General features: G+C 37.4%; 1 long non-coding RNA gene across 2 annotated transcripts in view; it reads left to right on the top strand.

Moving 5' to 3' along the window:
- The window catches only part of LOC115942911 (uncharacterized), a 159,045-nt gene extending 139,661 nt beyond the window's left edge, over window positions 1–19,384 (top strand). For both annotated transcript variants that reach the window (XR_014140289.1, XR_014140288.1), the window contains exon 2: window positions 18,983–19,384. This is a non-coding gene — a long non-coding RNA (uncharacterized LOC115942911). The remainder of the gene's footprint in view (window positions 1–18,982) is intronic.
- The last annotated feature ends 4,437 nt before the right edge of the window (window positions 19,385–23,821 follow it).

Here is a 23,821-nt window from a genome sequence, read left to right as displayed (position 1 = left end):
AAAAAATAAAATAATGTTAATTGTCTTCATACATTACTTGTGATTCTGATGGAAAAATGATTCCAAAGAAGAATATACTTACTCTAGGATAACACATTGGAAACACCCCAGAGAAGAACACTGTAACTTTGTGTGTTCTTTTCGTTTTCATAGTAAAATGGAAATTGTTTGTAGTTGTTGCCAAGAATAAGGCTTTGTAACTTTGAGCTTGGCACACACCATATACTGCATATCACTATCCAACTGTTGCTGGAAAATCTGAAGACTTTTTTAGACACTTTTACAAGAGTGAGTGAAGTATTATCTTATCACAGTTAACAATTATATGTTCATTCTCTTGAATGAGGACAGGGGAAAACATCAAGGGACATTTCTGGCCTGGCATCCTGACTCCCCATATTTGGCATTGGAATGACTATCACTCCATAATTGGGCCAGTGTCCAGGGAAAGGAGAAATGGCTCACGGTAGGGGACATGCACTTGGCAGTGCTTGGGCCATTTCTCAACATTTCAGTAACTGGAATGCCTCATTTCTCTGTGTCGACAGTCCTGAGTAACATAGTAGTACCCAGGAGATCATTTAAAGTCTAATTTTTTTAAAAAATAGGTAGCTTTTCCAGGCAAGCGTAGCATTTTGCATCTTAAGCCCTGTCATCACCCATAGGAAAAAAATATATATGATGTATTTCCTTTCATGCATTTAAGTTCAAATTTTTGAGGTCATTCTTTTTTCCAAATAATCGCTGGATGCAGTCCTTTTTTTTTTTTCTCTCCTTTCTAAGTTTCAACAGCTTACCCTTAAAAGACATAGATGAAGGAAATGCTAAGATTTGCATTTTTTTTAAATGAAGATTAGTGCTCACTGTATAAAGCTGATATCCCTCTATAGGAAAAAGATCACAATAATTTGAGGATTTCTAATTGCTTAATAAGAATGTGGCAAGTTTGTTTTTTTTTAAGTGTAATCTAAAGTCTCAAGATGTAGCGTACAGCAAATACAAAACAGAACATTGTCAAGTTCACGGAGAAGAGAATGGGGGGTCCAAATGGCTTATTTCAGTTTGATCTTCTGCCACAGGTCTATTAAAGAGGGTCCACTGGGAGAGCCGAGTGCCATTTACTTGCTGGGGTGATAAGAGAATAATGTATGGTCTTTACGACTCTATGTTAATTACAAAAGAATAGTGTTCTTTTTAGCTCTGTGTCTTAATAAACACCAAACTATGTGAGATAGCCAGGAATATTAGTCTTGGAGGGAGAGGACCTAATCAGAGTAGCATCAACTTGGTCAAATCATGTTCTTGAGGTCTTTCATTTGTCCTCACCTGAAACATGAATACTTGTTGTGGGGCATATTTCAGCAACTAATAATTAAATTACAATTTAAAAACAATTTTCAAAACCTTTGCTTGAACACACACACACACACGCATACTTTCCATATGCTGCATCTATTAGAAGAAAAATGAGAATGGGCCCCCATATATTACATACATTATTCTTAAGGCTAGCAACTAGAAAATACTGTCATATCAAACCTGTAAGCAGTATCTCCATCCCAAAGAATGGAAAGGTGAATTAAGCTGGGGGTAGCTTATTTTTTCATTGTGGAATAATCACTTCGATAGGATTTTAGTTATGGAAGTTCAAATCAGGACCTGGGTTTGATTTGGGATGGGGAAGGTGTTCTGACACCTGATGCAGACCTTCTAATATTTTAAACTGGTTATACTTAAGAGAGCTAAGTCTGCACAACATTCTTCTTTGCTCTTGTTTGATTTTGCATTCTCTTTATTATATTATAATGTCTTTTCGGGAGAAACGTATCAGTAGGAGCTAATGCATTTGATCGTTAGTGATTTGGAGAAGAGATGCTGAGCTACAATAAAAATGCAACCCTGCCCTTCCTCTCTGATTGGGTAACAGAAAAGAATGGACTCAGATGGCTACAGTACCACATTGTTGCTGTCCCATGTACTGCATTTATAAAGACTATATAACCTATCCTTGTGAAATATGCCAAAGTACTTCCTCTTGTGTACTAATTAATGAGTGGCCTAGGGGAGGCCAGAGGGCAAGGCTATCTCTCTGGCTAAAAAGTGGGTTTCTGTGAGGCCCATCAGCATGGCTGGCTTTGAGGTTCCTCATCAGATCCTTCCTGAGGATACCTGCTCTGACCATGACTGTTCTGGGCAAGAAATCTCAAAAGGTGCTTCAAGTGACATGGAAAAACAGAGAAACCACCCTGGTCTTATCCTCCCCTGGGATAATGTGGATACAAGCGAGAGCAGGGACAGCACTGGGAAAGGCAAAATCCAACATCTTAAGGAGAAACAGCAAGTTAAATTTGCTGTTCTTCTCCTCCCCATGTCTCATTAAAATAACAATAAAGTTAGTGTAAAAAGAAGGAGAAAACCCAAAGACAAAAAAAATTGGAGAGGACTCAAATGAAATTCAGAAATTTCAACAGACTTTAAGGAAACTGCAGATTAAGAGATTCAGGAAAGGAACAGACTGGGCAGATAGTAAGAATTCGCAACCTGAGTCTGATGGGAATTTGATAAGGAAGTGTTCCAACTGGCCCTAAAAACCTCAAGAGTTAGACTACAGACTATGGATACTACCCGGAGGTGGGGTAAGGTGGAGTGTTGAGTATACAAAAAGTGGTTGAATTTAATACAGTTTGGACTCCCAGAGCCTACAGAACCCAATGACTGCCTCTCATCCTCTTCCTTGGAAATTCTTATTTGAAGAAATTAAATCTGGTCCAGAGACACAAATTCAGAAACAGAGAACCAGTATACAGAGAACCATGGTCTCTATGGTAGACAAAGCCTAAGGGACACCTACCACCCCCAGTGATTCTTGTCTTCTAGATTAATACCATTATGGCGTGAATGGGACCTCTGAGTTGCTTCAGCCAATAGAATATGGAATGAGATGGGATGTTACTCCGATGATTATGTTACATTATATAAGACTCAGTCTTAGCAGGCTGGAGCTATAGAGATTCCCCCTCACTGGCCTTGAAGAAGCAAATTGTCATAAAGTAACTAGCCATGTTGAAGAAGCCCATGCAGCAAACAACTGTAAGTGGTCTCCCTATGAATGGAAGGCAGCCTCTAGAAGAAATGGGAGCCTCAGTTCTGAAACAACAAGGAAAAGAATTCTCCCAACAACATGAGGGATCCTGGAAGTAGATCTATCTTCAACTGAGCCTCTGATAAGACCATAGCCTTGGATTTCAGCCTGTGAGCAGAGAACCTGGAGCAGAGGGTGCGGATGAGTCATGCCAGCAACTCTGACTTAATAGAAACTGAGAGATCATAACTGTGTGTTGTTTTAAGCCCCTGGGTTCGTGGTAATTCATTATGCGGCATCAGAAACTAATACAGTGTTTCAAACTCCTTCCCATATCGTCCACCTGGAATATAGAAGTAGAACCCCATCTCAACAAACAGAAGATTAAAGGATTGTTTGCTTTAAAGCCTGAGAGGTGTGATTTACTTGCACAGAGGATTTGTAACTAAAAGGCCAGCCACAGTATGATCGCCCCACATGCAAACCCATTAACTAACATGCATCTGGTATATTACATGTATGTTACAGAATTACAAAAGGTTTTTCTAGAGTTCTAGGAGAGAATCACCAGAATTTTGAATAAGAATTTCCAAGCTAGGGGCGCCTGGGTGGCTCAGTTGGTTAAGTGCCTGCCTTCGGCTCAGGTCATGATCCCAGGACCCTGGGATCGAGCCCCCACATCTTGCTCCCTGCTCCGCGGGAAGTCTGCTTCTCGCTCTCCCACTCCCCCTTCTTGTGTTCCCTCTCTCGCTGTGTCTCTGTCAAATAAATAAACAAAATCTTAAAAAAAAAAAAGAATTTCCAATCTAAAGACACCAAACAAACAAATTAAAGGTATCCAGAGAAAAAAAACAGAGGCAATTCAGACCAAAGAAAGAAAGAAAGGGAAAAGGAAAAAAAAGAAAGAAAACTAGAACTCATGTTCTTATAAAAAAATATCATATCCTTACACCTATTTTTTTTCAGATATCCTTTTGCTGCTCAATTATTTTTGATCATTTGCTGGCTAGGTATTATAATTTCTTTATAAGGGCAGAAAAAAAAAGTTTTTTCCTTTATTAATTCTTCCTGATTTGGGGATCAATCCTAGCTCAAAATGTCATAACAGAGATCTAAGTCAAAAATCTTTTCAAAGCCACATGATTTTTAAATGTCAAATAAACATACAACCAAATTATAATTTTTAATCTTTGATAGTCAAGGGCTGAAGGAAATGTTAGGATAAATGAAAGGGGTTTTGCAAGATATTCCTGAAGGTGGTATTTTTAAATGTACTAACCCTGTAATATCATATGTCAAATGTATCATAAGCATTGCTGCAATCTTCTCTGAACACTACTTGTTAAATTTACCTCCATTAAAGCATAATCTGCTGGAGGATTGGCTAATTATAAATAAAGGCAAAAAGTAAAAAGCCTTCTTTTTTTTCTGTTGAATCTTCACAAAACCTTGCACTTCTGTTTTTCATCTTTAGAGAAACCTCACAATGTTTTTTTTTCTGAGAAAAAAATACTCTTTGAAATATTGAATTAGATAATCAAAAAGGTTCTTAATTGTAACATTGTAATGATGATTTGCAGCGTGTGTTATAAAAATATATATGGACGCAATAATTAGACACATATGTAGATCTTTTTCCCAGAATATAAAAATCAAATAAGAATTCATTGGAAAACTCCTGATCTCCCACTTTCTTCTTTAATTAATATTTATAAATTATTTGAAGTATTTTCCACTTTTATATTTAGATATTTTGATTTGGAGTCCATCATCTGATCTACAGATTGTGAGGTCCTAGTAACAGTTTAATAACCAGAAAAACATAAATAAAGCCCTAATGTGTAGTTTTTACAGATTTCCTATATGTAAATACTCTCACAATGGCCAATTTTAAACTATCAACATGCTGTCACTGAATGCAAAGTTGGGAAGAGATGCTCACAATTGGTTCTCATGAGCCAGTGCAAGTCAGCTGCAATATACTACTGTATTTAACCAGTGTATCTCATATTACAGGCCCTGTGATTCTCAGATGCTTTCATTTAAACATGAGTATATGTTTAATTTAAAAACGTGAGTGTGTATAACATTTCCATAGACCTTGTGCCAGTGGATCACATACTTTTTTTTCTGGTGGTGATTTGAAATGTTTAAAATATTCTGATTTCATGCAAAATAATACCAGGATTGCTTGGATGATTTAATGTTGTTGCACATGTTGTTGGTGCTAATGGAAATGACCAAAATTAAACTTTGAAAATTAAAATTTGCTTCATTTTTTAATGGTTTCTCTAACTCCAAAGCATCAATATACACTTTTCTAATCTCTAGAAAATTATATTAGAGAAGTATGCCCTTATGAAATTGATAGCATCTCCACATTATTTGGAGTTTATAACTACATAAAAATTCAGGTCTACACAAAGATTAGTAAGCAGATGAAAAATCAGAGGAAGTGATTTGAACATGGCCCGATTACAAAACAACAATTCTATGATTACACAAACACCAAAATCACCAGTTCTCATTTCTCTACCTTCTCATTCCACTATTCACCAAGGTGATCTAATGATTCTCCTGGTTTCACTTGTGCTCATAAAATTCCGCATGATTCTTAAAGTTGAATGGAAATCTAATGTGGAAAATGACTGCACATAGAATTCTTATGTACTAATGAAGACTAACGTTGTGTGACAAAAAAAAAAAAAAAAATGCTCCTGGTGATCGCGGAAGGAAAGTGAGTGAAGTTTGTTCATGAGAAAGTACTACCTGTCCTATACCCACATATTGTAAGTCAGCCCCCTACCCCCAAAAGAGACTCCTACGTGGAGATGTGTGTACAAAAGATTTCCTGAGGAGAGTTCTTGAGACCATCACCTGTAATGAGAAAGGGGAGAAGGACTGAAGGAAAAGCAGGTGTGTCAAGGGCTTTGGCCAATCCCAAGGGAAGCTTTGCAGCTGGAATGGTCCTTACAAGATGCCTCAAGTCAAGGCAAGGGGGCGAGACCTGACACACAGACAAGTCACTGAACATAGGCTGTCCCCAGGGAGGAGGCATAAACTCTCTTCAGCCAAAGACAATCCTAGGGAGGGACTCAGCTGTGTCAGCAGGCAATACTCCCAGTATGCAGAGTGAGTACCAGAAATGAGAGCCTGGGTCCATAAGTGGTGATGCTGAGGATCCTGTTCAGAGCATTGCAAGTACAATCTCATTAAACCACGAGCTTCTTATCCTAGCTCTCGTTCTTTTTATTATTAATATTCTATTTCAGTTTTTTGAAGCAGAGTAGATCATAATTGACTCTTAGTGATTTACATTCTGTTTGAAAATGAACAGTTTCTCTACATGTAATTATTTCTAAAGCTGTCTTCTTATGGAGTAACATTCCTTAGCATAAGATGTTTAAGCCAATGAATGCAAACAGATAACAGACACAGGATTAAAATGGCTACTAGGTTAGAGAAAATGTTTCACTTTTTGTGTTTTTAAGAAATGAATTTGTTAGAGTATGATTTTTATTATAGTCCATCATGACTGTCAAAAGGAGAAAAAGCCCTTTGATGTTTCTTGATTAGGTAAATCCAAGCCATTTACATTCCAGTTAACTTATACAGTAACATCAGTCGGGTCATAAATAGTGGGTTGTATTTTGCAGGAGCTAATCATAATCTTTTAAAATCAAGATCTCCCAAGGGTACATCTTGTTAACAAGCTATGAAGCTTTCATGGTAACAAGATAGGGAACAAGTATTAATTGGACAGGAAATGGCATCCAGCATGGATTACAGTTTATATTCTTAGGGTTTTCAAGGTGAATGTCTGGCAGACATATCCTAGTTTTTGTACATGTTGAACAAGATATAGCCTGGGATTTACCTCTTCAATGTGCCTGTATTATAACCTATTTTATTAATCTTGTGTGTGTGTGTGTGTGTACATGTACGCACGCATGACAATTCTGGCTTCAGTTTGATCTCTCAGAAAAGCTAAATTAATGGATATAAACCTACACTTTTCTGTTACATAACAACATGTGATTTTCAAAGTGGGGAAAATAACTATTTAGCTTAATGTGGTTAAAGAATTTTAGGGCTAGATAACAGCTTCATTTTCTACTTCTCTTTTTCCTTGCACACTGTATTCGATTTTAACCTCACTGCTTTCTAGATGAAGCATTTGCAACATAAAAAATTCTAGTTCTCAACAAATAAAGGCTTAAAATATTATTGATATTTAGTTAGTGATATTCTTTCTTTTTTTTTACATTTTATTATGTTATGTTAGTCACCATACAATACATCATTAGTTTTTGATGTAGTGATAGTGATATTCTTTCAAAGGCAATTTATTAATATCATCATTGACATCTTCGATCATCATAAATAGCCTAGAATCCTGTATTTTGCCTGAAACAGCATTTGTTCCCAGGTAAATTACTGGCTATAATAATCCATTATGTTCATATATATATATACACACACACACACACACACACACATACACACATATATACATATATATGTGTATATATATGTATATATATAGTTTTTCTTGATTGGGAAAAAATTTTTGTATTTATCATGAATATTCTGAATGCATCAATAGAAATATTGTCAACATCTGGTGGAAAACTCTGACCAGAAATTAATTACATAGTGAAATATTACATTTGACTGTTTCCAAGAATCCACAACCTTTATCATGCTGATAATAGGCAATTGGGTACTCAGGATATTGAGACAGAATAATTTCCTAGGCATTACACTAGGGAGGAAAACAGATTTCCATTGGGCCCAGAGCTGTTGGAAAGGAAACAAAGAGCAAAATTTCCTAGTCTGTTTCTCACTTCTAAAATGTTAAAAACCACAACAATTCTCCATCACCCACAGTATTTTATTTTGATTCAAAGTATTTTATCTGCATATCCTCTGTATGTTTACTAATTGCCTCTCTAGTTGTTTTAGAAGTTATTGAACGCAGGTTATTTAAAATTCTCTATAAATTACTGTTGGAACAATCGGATACCCATATGGAAAAAAAGGAACTTTGAGCCATGCTTGTGCCGTATACAGAAATAAAGAGAAAGTGGATCGTGGACCTAAATGTAAAAATGTGAAACTATAACATTTCTTAAATTTTTTTTTTTTAGATTTTATTTATTTATTCATGAGAGACAGGGAGAGAGAGAGAGAGAGAGAGAGGCAGAAGCAGGCTCCCTGCTGAGCAGGGAGCCCGATGCGGGACTTGATCCCAGAACCCTGGGATCATGACCTAAGCCGAAAGCAGACGCTTAACCATCTGAGCCACCCAGGCGCCCGAAACTATAACATTTCTTAAAGAATACCCAGGGAAAAAAAAAAAAACCTTTGTTGTAATTAGCTGTGTAAAAATTTCTTAGACTCAACACAGAAAGCATGAACCATCACAACAACTAATAAATCGTACTTTATCAAAATTTAAAAATCTCTGTTCTTGGTAAGACATTGTGAAAGGAATAAAGTGACCATGGACTGGCAGAAGATTTTTGCAAATCATATACCTGAGAAAGGACTTGTATGTCATGAATTTTTGAAACTCAGAAATACAAAAGCAAACCACAGATTTTTTTTTTTAAAGGGGAAAATATTTAACAGGCACCTTACCAAAGAAGATACACAGATAAGGAATAGACACTTGAAAATTTACTCAACATTATTAGTCATTCAGAAAATAAATTTTAAAAACACAAGGGAATATGACGCCACACTTAATAGAATTGTTAAAATTCAAAGACTGACCATATGCAGTTTTGGCAAAGATGTGAAATTATTGAAACTCTCATACACTGCTGGTGGGAATGTAAACAGATAGAACCACTTTAGAAAAATCATTTGGCAGTTATCTGAACATTTAAAAATAAGTCTACAGTATAACCCAGCCATTCTACTCCTTGGTATTTACCCAAGGGAAAGCACATACCCATATAAAAACATGTGCAGGAATGTTCGCTGAAGGCTGACACCCTTATGTGTAATGATCCCAAACTGACAAAAATACATTTGTCCATCAACAGGCAAATGGATAAAATAATTGTTACATATACATAATGTTCTATTATAATATGTTATTATAAAATAATAGATAATGTATGCAATGCTATAATTACTATATTATATAATTATATATCATTATATAATTATATATTATTATATTATAACATATATATAACATTATATATGTGATGGACTATTACTCAGTAATGTAAAACAATGAGCTATTAATAAACGCCACAGCATGGTTGAGTCTCAGTACAAATGTGCAGAATGAAAGCAGAAAGACAAAGAGTACAACTGTATGATTCCATTGATGGAAAATTCTAGGAAATTCAGACTAAAATATAGGGTCAGAAAAAAGATGACTGGATACCCAGGGATGGGATAGAAGATGTAAGAAGAAGAATTATAAAAGGGTACAGGGGGGCTCCTGGGTGGCTCAGATGGTTAGGTGTCTGCCTTCAGCTCAGGTCATGATACCAGGGTCCCGGCATCGAGCCCCGCATCGGGCTTCCTGCTCTGCGGGAAGCCTGCTTCTCCCTCTCCCACTCCCTCTGCTTGTGTTCCCTCTCACTGTGTCTCTCTCTGTCAAATAAATAAATAAAAATCTTTAAAAAAAAAAAGGTACAGGAAAAGTTGGGGGGGCTCACATATATGTTCATTGTCTTTATTATGATCATTGCTTTACAAGCATCTAAATATAACAAAATTTATCAAATTGCAGACTTTAAATATGTTCAGTCGATTATACCTCCATAAAGCTATAAAAAATTTGGGAAAGTGGTTGCCGTTGGGGGAGAGGGAGCAGTCTATGATAGAGAAGAGCTTCTGGGATATAGGAACCTTCTCTTTCTTGACTCAGGTATAAATAACCCAGGTGTTCTTTTTACTACATTTCATTCAGCTGAATACAACACTACTTTATGTTTATGCACTATTTATCTGTTCATTACATTTCACAAGTTTAAAAGTTTAAAAATTAATATACACATTATATTTGGAAACTATAATTTCTAAAAAAAGGTAATCATCCCTAAGACTCATGAATTTTATCATTATTCCTTAATGACAGCTTAATAATTACTTAGTAATAATTTTATAATTATTTCTTAATAATTGTATAATTCCTTAATAACAATCTGGGCCTTAATAAGTAGTATACATACCCCTTTGTGTGAGTTTATAAATTATGTGTAGTTTTAAGCTTCTTTTGGAAATTGAAATTGGTTTTTACTTTACATTCCTATGTGAACTGCTTTTGAAAGATAAACCAGAAAACTACAATTAAATCATATCTCTCTGAGCCTCTTTGGTGGTCCATGCATCATGGAAATGTCTGTTCATTTTTTCCGGTGGTACTGCTAGGTTTATGGCAACATTTGGGAGAGTGGCAACTAAGAATAGTGCACTATTTTATTTTATGTTATTTTTATGGCTTTACCATATTCTGTAGCTATTGGGTACAGTGACTCTCTCATCCCCTGGGGCACAATATTATATTGATTGTACGCATTTATCTTGTCCCTGGTGGTTCATTTTCTTTTCCACCCATGGTGAATTTCCTTTTTGCCTTCTCCATTACATCTAGGAGTCCTTACGTTCATTTGCTCAAAAGGCACTATCATGGAGAGCAGTCTATATGAAGAGCCTGGGAGGAAGTGCTTGTCTCTATAAATGACTCCAAGGAAATGTCCTCAGGAGTCAAGGAGAATGACTATCATACGTACAGAATTTAGAAAGGGGAAAAATCTTATAAAACAGCAGCGTCCATAGAGCAAAATGAGAAACACATCCTAATGTTAGGAAGGAAAAACATAACAGATTAAAAAAAAGAAACCTTTGAAACAGTAATGGGGGATGGCTTTCTCAGGGATGGTCCCAGTCTGTGGCACTAAAGAGTATCATTTTTCTTTTGAATAGGCCCTGGGTCTTAGGGAGACATGATTATTTCCACTTTAAAGTAGGGGATTTAAGCCAGAGTCTTAATGCTAAATCTGAGACAACAGAGAGAATCAGGTTCACAGTGGAAGTTTGGATTTTTGTACTACGTATTTTGGACACAGTAAGAACATCAGCCATACTAAAACATAATCTATTGTGGCCTAATGGGAGAAAACATATAAATCTGTATACAAGAAAAAAGCCCCCCAGGGAACAGGTCCCTTTAGACTGAGAACTAGCATGCACACTTCAAATGATAACATTTCCCATTTGCACCATTCATAGAGTCATAAACTATGAAAGACATGTTCAAATAAATTGTATGCTGTAGTGAACTTACTCTTCTCCCCCATTACCTTTCTTTTATGCATGTTTTTCATTTAACCATGGTACAATCATCCTTTGATTTCCCTTTTTCTGGCCCACATTTGAAAAATAATTAAATAGAAGGTCTGCTTCAGGCTTTCAAATTACCTCTCATTAAAAAAAAAAAAAATCTATGTTAAGCAAAATGACTAGGTAAACCAATTTATGTGTTTTGGGCAACATGGGTTTCAAAGACACTTTTCATTTACCCAGTAAAATAATTTACCTCTTTTGTTTATGAGGGAACACATTTCACTTAAAGGATTCCCAGGCATCTCCCTGTAATTCAGTTGCTTCTAATTTTTTCCAGCTGTAATATCTTAGTTTGGGGGGGTGGTTTCAATACGCTATACCAATTCTAAGAATTACAATGTCACTATTTGTAGATGGCATGGTACTATGCATGGTCTATTCTATAGAATCCACCAAAAAATTAGAAGTACTAAATGAATTCAGTAAAGTTGCAGGATACAAAGTTAATACCCAGCAATCAGTTATCTGACATCAGTTATTATCTGCTACACTAATAACAAAGTAGCAGAAAGAGATATTAAGAAAACAATTCCATTCACAATCACACCAAAAAGAATAAAAGACCTAGGAACAGACTTAACGAAGGAGGTGAAAGACTTGTACTCTTAAAACTATAAAACACTGATGAAAGAAATTGAGAGCAACACAAATGGAAAGATATCCCACGCTCATGAAATGGAAGAATTAATATTGTTCAAATGTCCATACCACCCAAAGCAATCCACAGATTAGATGCAATCCCTATCAAAATACCAACAGCATTTTTCACAGAACTAGAGCAATTAATACTAAAATTTGTACGGAACCACAAATGACCCCCATTAGCCAAAGCAATCTTGAGAAAGAACAAAGCTGGGGTTATCACAATTCCAGATTTCAAGATACACTATAAAGCTGTAGTAATCAAAACAGCACAGTACTAGAACAAAACCAGACCCCTGAATTAACTGCTTTAAAATGGCAATATACGTGTCTATGAACATTTCAGAGCAACATGAATTAGAGAGGCAAGTATATTTTCATTTTTCTTTGAATCATTAAAAGACAAATTAAAAAAATATCAGTTATGCTTGTTGAGGGTGACATCTGATACCAATTAACTTATTATTATTAAATTGAGGGGGGAAATGTTATTTCTTTGTGATAATCCTACAGGTATTTATAGTTGCTGGGCAATTTTCAATACTTTGATTTTTCAAGAACCATATAATATATGCTAGAAAATGCATTAAATTATACTACTTTAGATATGCATAGTTCTTACTGAAGTTTGCTGATGTACAATACAGGTTTAGATATAAATGATCCCTTTGCCTCATTTTGAATTGAAAATTCAAGCACACAACATAATTTTTCATCAGATTTATGCAAAGGTCAAAACTATCCATTCAATTAATGGGTTAAATATTTCTATCTAAAAAATTTTGCTGGAATAATGCAGATCTTGTGTTTCATTTTGAAAATAATAAAAGTAATTCCATTGTGTGGAAAATGTCTTCTGGAGAGTTCCCCCACCCCACAACCATGACCTGTGAACAATACCACCAGTTTGGCAACAGTTTTCATCTTTTCTGGGGAAAGAGGGGGTGGGGAAAGCATAAATTGTTTCTAGATTATATTTTTTATTATTTTAATAAAATGAGACTGACCTTTATTCTACCAGCAGTTGAAGGTACCAGTGTGGAGCTGGGCATATCCATACATCTCTAGAGGAAATCCATCTGTAAGAAAAGAATGTTTGATGACTTCATGTATGATTTCATCTGCAGGAGGCCCTAGATAGGGCATAATCATAATGGAGTCATATGGGGCAGTAGGTCGACCTAATCAGTCAACTGTTAGGGCAAAACAAATGAGATACTGTTTCATACTAGCCAATATTTATACTAAAGACCTACCTACATTTAAACCCTTGAAACATCACAGGCAGGGTCAGTCTTAATATTTCAATTTCATGGATGAACAAACAAAGGGTTCAGAGAGGTGACATAGTTGTTAAAAGACAGTACTGGGCTTTGCTTCCAGGTCTGTCTGGCCCCATATCACATCCTTTTCCCATTATATTACTTCTATTGCTTCTCACTTTAAAAGCATTATAAAGAAGCTATTTTAAGAGTAGACAAAGAGGTCAATGGACCTCAGCCTCCCTATATATTAAAGTGCAAAGAAATAAACAGAATAATAACAACCAAAGAATATATTGTTACAGCCAGCATCTCAAAAAAGAAACATCCCAAGCGGGACCCAAAGGGATGACTTCAACTTTCTCAGAGTTATTTCACGAATGTTCTTTTTATATTGAGCTGCTCTCAACTTTTTAAAGAAAGTAATTATAATCGTGATGGTGATGATGTTGAAACTTTACATTTCTAACCAAATTCAATGAAAGCTTTGAAATCAGCATCGATGCACGAGAAATCTTGTAAGGTCTAGAAGGAACACATGTCTACAAGTCTACTCCAATTATGTAACAATAGCACCAATGGGTACTCAGTGATAAATATACTGAAACATGAAATGATAGGTAAAATTCAAAGGACTTGCACATGTCATTTGTGCCAAATAAAGTACCGAAACATGGAACGACTTCATTCTTAACTTATTTCTAAAAAAAATCATATCTTGTTGCAAAGCTGACATGGTTTTACGGTATCATAATATCATTACTTTACAAGCACAACCCAAGAAAATGATGAATAGTAGGGCAGTCAAATCCATGAAATTGTTTATCTCTGAGAGATCATGTCTTGACCCTCATCTAGGCTTTGTTTTAATGTTGGCATTTTTCTTCAAGGATCTTAAGGTTTTTAAAGCCATGTTTTATCTTCTGCCAGATCTCAGGACTGTTATTATTCTATTCAGTTCTCTTTTCATAATTTCAGAAAATTTTGAAAATAAAAAGGTTAATTAATTTCTGATGTCTTACAAATGATTGACACAGTCCAAGAGGAAAAGAAAATACATTTTTCCAAGTTTAAAAACCTGAGTTGGGATTTCAGAATCAAACGTGCCTGTGGATTGCTTTTCAATGGTGGGCCTTGCTCTGAGATTGTCCTTTTTCCATTCACCGTTCCAGGATTTTTTTCCAAAAATATCCTGTGAGGTCCGAATGGTAGCCAGCATTCTGTCTTTGGTTGATGAGCCTGTACATTTCCTAATCCAACACTTCTCTTAAAAAAGAAATATAGAAAGTATATTGTAATTAATCGTAATGGGGGTGTCCTACAATGTTCCAAACCCTTGGAAACTTGCCTGCTATTCTCTTTTATTCTTTGGTTGAAAGCAAAACAATCAAAACCCAAGGAAGGAAAAGAGACCCAGCAAGCTGCTGGGAGACTCCTTCCCAACCTTAATCCCTGGGCGTCATTCTGTTTTTAGGCCATTTAAGTATATTTGTTCATAACAACAAAGGCTTTCAAAAGTGCAACAACATTGCAAAACACACGTTCCTATGGCCAAACATCGCTTTTTCTTTCTCATTCGGTGAGGCTCCCTACACATCTGCTTCCATCCCCAGTCACTTGTTTTCTGGTGTTTCCTGCCTGTGTTTCTGGCTGCACTTAGCATCGGCATGTCCCTGCTTCCCCTACTTCTGCACTGGCCCTCTTCCTCTGTCTTTTCTAAGAATCGAGTTATTTATAGTCATTGTTGCATCCAACATGGAAACCCAAAAGGGCAACAGTGATGGCCAGCCACTCATGCGTCTCTTCTGAAGCCCAAACAGGTTCATTTGACCACAAACTCCCTGGAGGTCCCTGGGGTTCTTGCCTTCTCAGTTTCAGGGAGGCTCCTTGCCCCCATGATGAATTTTTAGGAAAAGTGCCAATAGCCTTCCCTAAGCTTGAGTTTACTAAGTGTCTAACATGAATCTAATGCTGGGTGAGGATTTGATGGTGGTACAGAATTGTATCATATTGTCCTTACCCTCAAGACTTAGCAACAATTCAAAACAGATAATTTTTAATAATAATAATAATAATAATAATGGGGGAGCAGGAGGAGAGGTAGGAGGAGAAGGGAGAGTAATAGTAGTAGTAGCTGAATTCTAATCCTGGAGCAATTTTTAGGAGAAAAAAAATATTCGCAAGCCTGGGATAATCAAGGAGGGCTTCATTCACTAAGTGATACTCCAACGAGACATCAAAGAGAGGGTGGAATTTTCACAGGCACTAAATAGAAATCCTAGTGATTCAGCGACACATTCATTCCCCTTTTCCTCTATGTATTCAATCTGCAAACATTCACTGAGTACATGCTACATGACAGATATTTTACTAAGGCCTCAGACGGACAGAAAGATGAGCAAACAAAGTCCCCACCCTAGCCAACCACAGCTAGACTTACTGAGAATGCAACAAAGCAATGGTAATAAACGTGACACATGTTTGATTCAAGGAAGTTCAAAGGTTCCTGGGAGCACAGTGCAAGGAGCAGAGAAATAGCAAAGTACTGGCAGAGAAGTTAATGGTGACCACTTGAAATGCGAGGGACAACGTGACTGAAACTCTGTTTATTTCAAATATAAATGAAAGAACCAAAGCCAAAAGGTAGGACTTGTGAAGAGCCGGAGATAAGGAGAAAATCCTCCAAGATTTTATTGTGGAGTCAGTAATAATATCCGGATGAATGTGGAAGATGCCTCATAGAGTCAGATATTCAGAGAGTTAACGTCAGAAGGTAATTTAAATAAAATACATTCCTGTCTGCTCTTTATTAGTCGAAGGGCCCTAAGCCACACAACTCCCCTGCAAAGTGCGACGCATGGAGTGCATTGTCAAAGTGAACTTACATTTATCAGCTGATTAAACCCTCCTGACAGTACGATGATGACGATCATCATCATCCCCTTTTTACCAAAGAGGAAACTGAGGCCGAGAACAGTTAAGCAGCTCTCTTAAAGGTTCACAGCTTCTAAGTTTGAGAGATGCACCTAGAACATGGGATGCTGGAGCTGGTTCTTGAATTCTAAATTGTCCTGCTGCTGTTCCTTGGGCTTGAACCCAGAGAAGGGAGGAGGAAGAGGTGGAGGATGGAAGAAGACAGTGTTGGTTCCCAAACTGGCCCCGCGCATGGAGGGACGGCCAGGAGAGACAGAAGACGGGGGCAGGCCACTCCACATGGGCAGGTGGTGGTTTTAAGCAGCAAGGGGACTTAACTTACAAGACTCATCTCCTTTGCGGCCAGAGTAGATCTCCGCACCACCATCTGAAACTTTTCTACAGAGGCCTTAAAGGGATTCCATCACGTATATCATCTCTCTCAAGGCTGTGTCCTTGAAACAGTTCCTGCTGTCATCACAGGGGGTGGAATATACATTGTACATTTCAAGGACAGGGAGGGGTGAGGAACCCCTGGTGGCCCGAACCCAGCTCCCGGGTCACCCCGCGGTCATGTCCTCTCTGTGACCTCCTTCCACACTCCTGGTGACTAGCTCCTAGAATCTCTGATGCGCCCCTCTTCCACAATGCGCCCCGAGCAATCTGCAAGGAGTTTTGTTAACACGAGGTGGCTCGTTTGGTGGCGGTCTGGCTTCATCGGAGCCAAATGCACAGTAACCTTAGAGGCACGGGCAAAAGAAAACACAGCTTAAGAGAATGATTCCCAAAATAAGTACTTTTTTTTTCCCCCCCCGCCAAGAGCCCTATAATCCAAATCACTGATTTATGAAGTCCCCTCTGCTGGGGGGTCAGATCCCTCAGGGCGTTCACTTGTGACCTCATGTGATTTAATAAAGATGATACCTTAGCAAACTCATCAGGTCTGAACACACAACCCTGGATATTGCCACAGGGAACTCTTGGAGAGGCAGTGATAATGTCCAAGGCTATTCTGTTTTGGAGGACAGCTTTGCCCATTAGAGATATTCCAGTGTTCAGTAAGGACAGGCTTTGTCAACTATTATTTAGGACTTGTTGGGAGAATTTAATAAGGGCTTCTGTGTGTCCTCTAATGGCCACTAGGTCAGTGGAGGGAATAAAGACAACAGCCAAATGATTGTACCAGAAGAAACGGGAGTATGCCCATCTGGTCTGGAGGAGACAGAGGCTGGCAGCTTCAGGAACCTGACCTGGTTGTACTTCCCACACAGGTATGCAGGGTAAGAGTTAGCACTGTCGGGTGTGAGGAGATGGACTGGGAGCCGGATATGCCACTCCAGAACCCCTACCTTCTCCTCTTTTTCAATGGTGCGTGCTCCATTCCAGGCAGAGTGCATTTCAACAGGTCCGGCTGGCGGCAGGGCAATGAGATCCCAGGGGAGATTGAGTAGTTCTCCCTCCTCTAGGGGTGCAAAGTAACTCACCATTCCGAGTGGGAAGTCCCATTGCAAATTCCAGGAGATAATGGCTTTCCCAGGTATGATGGGACTTGGTGTTCTCAGCAGCATGCATGTTGATCCATGGTGAGGGGCAATGGCGGTTTCTTGAAACTTCTATTCATTCATGGTATTGAGTGTATTAGCAGGGGTCCCCAGTCTGGCATATGGGGCAGAGATAGAAAAATAGATGAGGGGGTGCCTCGGTGGCTCAGCTGGTTAAGGACCTGCTCAGGTCATGATCTCAGGGTCCTGGGATCCAGCCCTGGGTCTGGCTCCCCCCACTCAGCAGGGAGTCTGCTTCCCCCTCTCCTTCTGCCTCTACCCCCAGCTTGTGCTCTCTCTTTCTCTTTCTCAAATGAATGGGTAAAACAAATCTTAAAAAAAAAAGAAAAAGAAATGATATTTAAAAGTTTAGCTGTGCATTAGGAAGGCATTCCTTTCCTTTTTGCATTTTCCCTGGAGAGTCAAATTAAGATTTACATTGCTTCCAAATATAACCTCTGTTAAACTACCATTTCCTTGAAAGACAAGAATTGCTGATTCCCAGCTGTAAGAAACATTCAGTTTTGTATGATTTGCACATATCTTGGAATCGACTGCTTATAAAATAACTTCTAATCTTCGAGACATACGGAGCCTCCATTAGTGACAACAGTCAAGGTACAAATGTTTTCCAAAACTCAAAAGTGTGACTTACATACGGTAAACACTATGAAAGATTTTCTTCAACTTATTAATTAATGAGGAACCCAGTAAGATGTTAAAAGCAGTTCCAATGAGAATTTGACCCACGGAGATGTATATTCTCTAATAGACAAAAATAATTTGGATTGCAGTGAACAGGAAACATTTATATTCAACGTTCAAAGTTGTGATCTGGTCAAATCAAATGGCAAATCAGTGAAAAATGCTCACCTATTTCCAAGACCTGGGTAGTTTTTCCTGACATGAAATTCTTAACAATTAAAGTAGAGGAAGAAATCACAGGAGGAAACTGAATTAAGACTAAGAACAGAGCTATAAAACCACAAATATGTTATGCGGAAGGAAAATAAATATAATGAAAAAGCTTTATTTAAAATATTGGTTTTAAACCATTGTGTTCTGCAATATTAAGATGTTATTGCTGTTGTTGTTTTTAATTTGAGAGTCTTCTCCTTCTCCTGAGTAATGGGTAGCATCCTGTTCTAATTTATCTTTCTCCCTTCTAGCTCCATCCAGACTAGACATTCTCAAGATGTGAAGCTTCTCCTCCAAGAAGATCCAAATAAAGAGGTTGGAATGGCTGTGAAAAGCTTCTGTTGTGGTTGGTGGAAAAAAAAAAAAAAAAAAGAAAGGAAATCTAGAAATTTCGAGGAAATTCAGTGCCTAAGTTCTTTAAGCATAGGGAGAAGCTTGGTTTCTGTCATCAGAGTACAGTGAAAATCCAAGTGACCAAGAGAATTGCTGAGACTCTCAGCCATTTGAACATGTGTAAACCTTCAGTTTACCAAAAAGGAATCCAGTCGTGCATCTGAAGACCTCACTTTTTACATTGTCAAAATGTCAGAATGATTTCAGATGAAAGATTTCTCTTTTCCTCCTGGTGTATATAAAACAAAAATTAAAGACTTTTTCCTCCCCCTTCTTCATTTCAACCCAATAAGGTTTAAGGCTTGGAAAGCAATTACATTTATGCTTTGCCATGTTTGGCTGGAAGTTTAAACTTGGAATGGATATGAGATTGATAGCACGTATAATCTGCCACAGTGTAATTGTTATCCAGGTTCTGGAAGCCAAACAAAATCTGAGAATGGCACTTGTGTCGTGTTTTTTAAAAGCTTGATTCTGTTTCCTCTCGTTCACACAAACCCCCCACACAAACCCATCTAGAAAGTTTATCAACAACATTTAATGTATAATTCACAGCTTATCCTAGCTTTTAACTGCTTGGGTGGTTACAAGTAAGGTCGATTTGTTTCTCTCTACATTAGAGATGTATCTTCCAAAGAGGATTTTGTCTCAAAAAAAAAAAAAAAAAAAGGAATTTGCCTCATTTGAAATGGTGATGTACAGCTTCTTTTGTTTGGAATTAGCAGCTTTTCTGCAGTGGAGTTAGATGTGCTTTTTCTTGCCATTCAGAAGAGATTATTAAATTAGCCCAACAGTGGCTGGCTAAAATCCCACAAAATGATGAAATAAGGGTATATCACCTAAAGTCATGGGATAATCACCAAGAAATTTAAAAAGAGAGAAAAAGAAAAAGAATCTAACACTGTGGATGCTTCTATAGAGAATGAGAGACCGAAGCAAATGGTCGGGAAGGAAGTGGGAGAGATGTCTTTGATTTTATACAAGCCGTCACTTGGATACACATTGATTCTATACAATATTAATAAAATGAGCTGAATAATAACTACATAAAAATAAAGATCATGGCACTTCTGTAAAATTAAGAATATTTTGGGGCACCTGCGTAGCTCAGTCAGTGAAGCGTCCGACTCTTGATTTTGGTTCAGCTCATGATCTCAGGGTTGTGAGATCCAGCCCCTCCTTGGGCTCTGCTGGGTGTAGAGCCTACTCAAGATTCTGTCTCTCCCTCTCCCTCTGCCCTCCCACCCTCAAAAAAAAAATTAAGAACACTTTGTAAAAAATAAATCAATAAATGAAATTAAGCAAATTTTGCAGATTTACATCAACTGTCATGGCGAAGTTGTCATAATATTTGAGTGAGAAGTTCAAGGTACAAATATAAATATGTATATTATAATAATCCAACTATATGAAAACAAAAAGCATTTACATTTCTCTTTATACTTTTATGCAAAACAGGAATCAACTTATATTCAACGATGTCTCTTCCGTTTCTTTATTTGGTTTAGTGGATCCTTCTTATTTTCGTTTTGCTACATGATAATGTAAGAAGTTGTTACTGCTCCCCTTTCTAAACCTAAAATTTTCAAGCTTTATTTTTAGTAGATGAAACTTTCCTTCCAACAAAAAGATTTTTTGGCAGGTGTGGGTTAAACAGCGTCCCCTTGAGACGTATGTCTGCTCAGAATTTCAGAACGTATTTATTTGAGAGAGAGAGAGAGAGAGAAAGCATAGCCTGGAAATGGGGGGGAGCAGAGGGAGAGAGAGAAGCAGACTCCCCGCTGAGCAGGGAGCCTGAGATGAGGCTCCATCCCAGGACCCTAAGATCATGAACCTGAGCCAAACGCAGATGCTTAACCAACTGAGCCACTCAGGTGCCCCTCTTGGAGATACTTACGCACATTGAGAATCTGAAAGATTCTGAGGAATAGCCAGTTTATCTTTGATTAACATAAATTCTACGCTTTCAGAAAAATGTGGAATTTAGGTAAGCCCTGGAAAAACAGAAATTAGGTTGGCCCCAAGAAGACTAGATCTTAGCCCGGCCACCTATGGCCATACCACCTAACTGTACACACAACCTCCGTTTTCTTCTCTGAAGACAAGAGATGTTACCTGCCCTGTCAAGGCCACCGGCTTGTTAGAACATTCAGCCGCCATAGTTACATTGCTCTACTTTATGTTTCTACCCCTTACACGACCTCATGTCTGGGATGCTGATAATACCTATATCACCTACCTAAGAAAGCAGATACAAAATAACCGATGTAGGTAAAAGCATCTTGGAATATAAAATAAAATATTGTACAGGTAGAAGATTGAATTTCCTACTTACTTGACTTTTCTAATTTATTGATGCTATGTTAGGAAGTTAAAGCTTTTTCATTTATGGACAATGCAAACTGGAAGGAAAAAATCAGTCTATACCTCCATTCCCATTCCGCATGAACTTGATGCTGCTTCGGAGGTTAGCAATTTTACCTGGCCAATGATGTTTATAGAAGTAGGGACACTGATGGCATTTATCATTAGTTTATTTATTTATTAATTAATTAATTAATTTATTTATTTAATTCTCAGCCATCCTCCAAAGCACAGGAAAAAGGAAGTATTTCCATTGTGCTTCCATTCACGTGCCTCTGTGTTTCTTTTACACTCTGCATTTCTGTATGTTTTCTGCATGTGTTCTGCATGTAGGTGTGTAACAGACTGTTTCAGACATGCATATTAATTTCACTGGATAATGAAATATACACATATATGTAATACAGGAACTATTTGTTTTGTTGTGTCACACCGCCTAGCAAAAGGGATCATTATACAAGAGCCTACAGTTGGTCTATGAAGAGAGATTCTTCATCACATCTTCAACGGAACATCACAACAAAACAAAAAGCTATCTTTTTCAGAAAATATATGACTCCCAACAAGCAACTGAAACAAAGTGAATATTACTAAGGGTTTGACGTGCCAACGAACTAAGTCTTAAACAGATTAAACATACACACACGCAAGCAGAGATGTGCATTTATAATTGATTTAAGATGATGCGTTGTCTAATTGTTTTTAAAGATTTTTTTTTTTTTTTTTTTACATAGAGAGAGAGAGCACAAGCAAGGGGAGAAGCAGGCAGAGGGGGAGGGAAAAGCAGACTCCCTCTGACGTGAGAAGCAGGGAGCCTGATGTGGGACTCGATCCCAGGGACCCTGGGATCATGACCTGAGCCGAAGGCAGATGCTTCACTGACTGAGCTATCCAGGCGCCCCACATTGTCTAATTTTATTTATTGCTTAACAGATTTCTTTCCAAGTCAAAGATAAGTCTCTACTTCTGAAAATATGAAGATATTAGCTAAAATATACACACACATACCCACAGTCTGCACATATATTTAAAATACTAAACGATGTGGTTTGAAAGATTTTTACACTTAAAAGAGAGGATCAATTGCCTACATAATTCTAAATTTCCAGCTAATTTTTAATTCTGTGGTTTACTTTTGTTCATTTAGAAGTAAACTTTTAACCAAAAAAATGTACTGAGTATTTACTGCAGCTCTATACAGATCAAACAGACTTTCACACACACAAAAACAACAGTATCCAGCTTCTAATGTTCTTTTTCGTAATATATGCAGAGAATGACTTATTACTTGTCACTTAGAAAAAACACACATTTCCTCTAATGTTGGGCATTTCATGAAACCATCTCTATAACATACTGCATGTCCATATGTAGACGGTGTGTAAAATAGACTTTGGGGATTTTGCCATGGTTTGTAGTATATGTATTGGTGTTCCCTGCCAACTTTCCATTCTCTTTACCAAAGAAGTTGCCTAAATTGTTAATGCAGAATATTTTAAACATAGAATGTCATCCAAACCTATTTTCCCCTAATATACTTTTTAAAGGGGAAAAGGTCAGAATATTCCAATCAACTGACGCACTCGATCTAAATTATGCACTGAGGAGCTCAAAGCTGTGCGTCATTTGACCATTTTCCATTCATTGCTGGTGAGATTAGTGATAGATTTCTTACTGAATTTATAATCCAAATTATAAGTAAAGGGAGAAAACAGATTATGGAAGACCAGTAGCTCTTGCAGTATTTTGTTTGTGAAGGGCCAGTTATAGACACCTGGAAACTGAATTGGAAAGACTCGCGGGGAAAACAGAGACAAATCATTAACCCTTTCCATCTTGTAAGAATAAAGAGTAACTTGAGACTGGTAACCTAGAACTATTTTAAGGAATATGGACTGCTTTTTGAGGACACAGTGAGTACCATCTTTCCAGAGTAGAATATTGGTCTTGCAGAAATGATGGGCAAAATGCTAAAAACGGATTTTCACCACTCACTGCTATTCCAAATGAGATGCTACGTTTCCAAAGAATCTTCCATGGAAAGAAAAAGTAAGTTAGTGAAAATAAGAATTTCCATGTGTCTATGAAAGAACAACATGTTCATGCCAGTAGGACTGGTAACACTCCCCCTCCTCAAAAAATAAAAGGATCACAACAATTTTTAAAAAGATGAAAATATTTTAATTTAATTTTATTTTGTTTTGTTAGTCACCAAAAAAGATGAAAAAAATTTTTTTAAAGATTTTATTTATTTATTTGACAGAGACACAGCGAGAGAGGGAACACGAGCAGGGGGCAGTGGGAGAGGGAGAAGCAGGCTTCCCGCGGAGTGG

Source organism: Leptonychotes weddellii, chromosome 15 (genome assembly GCF_054177405.1).
Source record: "Leptonychotes weddellii isolate Sample4059 chromosome 15, ASM5417740v2, whole genome shotgun sequence".
Taxonomy (NCBI): Eukaryota; Metazoa; Chordata; class Mammalia; order Carnivora; family Phocidae; genus Leptonychotes; species Leptonychotes weddellii.
Note: the sequence above shows the minus strand (reverse complement) of the source record. Positions and strands in the feature narration are given on the sequence as shown.